The sequence below is a fragment of the Tachyglossus aculeatus genome, chromosome 2 (assembly GCF_015852505.1).
Source record: "Tachyglossus aculeatus isolate mTacAcu1 chromosome 2, mTacAcu1.pri, whole genome shotgun sequence".
Classification (NCBI taxonomy): domain Eukaryota; kingdom Metazoa; phylum Chordata; class Mammalia; order Monotremata; family Tachyglossidae; genus Tachyglossus; species Tachyglossus aculeatus.
In genome coordinates, this window is record NC_052067.1 from 20,618,494 (window position 1) to 20,620,638 (window position 2,145).

The following is a 2,145-nucleotide window of genomic DNA, read 5'->3' on the forward strand; positions in this document are numbered from 1 at the left end:
CACAACTGACCACCCTGTGGAGAGAATCAATCAATCATATTTATTGAGCACTTACTGTGTGCAGAGCACTGTAGTAAGCACTTGGGAGAGTACAAAATAACAGAGTTGGTAGACACAGTCCCTGACCAAACTGAGCTTACAGTCTAGAGGAGACAGACATTAATATGAATAAATAAATTACAAATATGTACATTAGTGCTGTGGAGGGGTAAATAAAGGGAGCCAATCAGGGCTATGCAGAAGGGAGTGGGAGAAAAAGAAATGAGGGCTTAGTCAAAGAAGATGTGCCTTCAATAAGGCTTTGAAGATGGAGAGAGTAATTGTCTGTTGAATATGAAGAGGGAGGATATTCCAGGCCAGAGGCAGCAAGTGGGCAAGAGATCAGAGGTGAGACTTTGGGCAAGTCACTTCACTTCTCTGGGCCTCAGTGACCTCATCTGAAAGATGGGGATGAAGACTGTGAGCCCCATGCTGGATGACCTGATAATCTGGCACTTAGTACTGTGCCTGGCTTGTAGTAAGCACGTAACAAATACCATCATGATTATATGTTATATGTTATAACATATTATACGTTATATATATTATATGTTGCTGAATTGTACTTCCCAAGCACTTAGTACAGTGCTCTGCACACAGTAATTGCTCAATAAATAATAATAATAATAATAATAATGACATTTATTAAGTGCTTACTATGTGCAAAGCACTGTTCTAAGCGCTGGGGAGGTTACAAAGTGATCAGGTTGTCCCACGGGGGGCTCACAGTCTTAATACCCATTTTACAGATGAGGTAACTGAGGCCCAGAGAAGTTAAGTGACTTGCCCAAAGTCACACAGCTGACAGTTGGTGGAGCTGGGATTCGAACCCATGAACTCTGACTCCAAAGCCCGGGCTCCTTCCACTGAGCCACGCTGCTTCCCCCCAGTAAATGCGATTGAATGAATGAAATGATTATTCATTTCAAAATTCCATTGCAATTCCGTACCACTTTTCATTTTTAAACAATCAGTAATGCATTGCCGACTGAAATACCCCTCTTTCTGTCGTAATTTGAGACACGGCACCTATTCATTCTTTTTTTTAATGGTATTTCATTAATTCAGGCGTATTTATTGAGAGCTTACCGTGTGCAGAGCACCATACTACTACTACTACTACTAATAATAATAATGTTGTTATTTGTTAAGTGCTTACTATGTGCCAAGCACTATTCTAAGTGCTGGGCCCTGTTCTAAGCGCTTGGTAAGCATTGACTATGTGCCAGTCAGTGTATTTAAGCTCTGGGGTAGAGACAGGCTAATCGGGTTGGACACAGTCAATCGATCAATCAATCAGTTGCATTTATTGAGCACGTACTGTGTGCAGAGCACTGTTCTAAGCCCTTGGGAGGGTGCAATATTGCAATATAACAGATGCATTCTCTGCCCACAAAAAGCTGACAGTCTAGAGGGTTAAGAGTCTTACTCCACCCTCGGCTCCTCATTTTATTTTATTTATTTATTTATTTATTTTATTTGTACATATTTATTCTATTTATTTTATTTTGTTAATATGTTTTGTTTTGTCCTCTGTCTCCCCCTTCTAGACTGTGAGCCCACTGTTGGGTAGGGACTGTCTCTATATGTTCCCAACTTGTACTTCCCAAGCGCTTAGTACAGTGCTCTGCACACAGTAAATGCTCAATAAATACGATTGAATGAATGAATGAATCAAGGTACAGCGAAGAGGAGCAAAGTGTACAGGCTGGGTCGTACTAGGAGAATAGACAGATGAGGGAGGAGGGGGCAAGGTGATTGAGTGCTTTAAAGCCGATGGTAAGGAATTTCTGAGAGGAGAATTAGGCCTTTATTTCACAGCGCTGGATCTGGGCATCTCATTTCACCTACTCTAAGCTCGGTCCTGACTGGCACATTGCTGGAATGTTTGCAAGCAGAGGCGAGCAGATTGCCTTTTGAATTCCCACAGTCCAGACGGCTAGCTGCATCTTCCCAGGATGGTGGATAAGTAGGAGGTTGGAGTTGAAGCAACTGTGGCATATGATAATAATAATAATAATAATAGTTAAGCGCTTACTACGAGCCAAGCATGTACTAAGTGCTGGGGTCAATACACGATCATCAGGTCCCACCTGGGGTTCACAG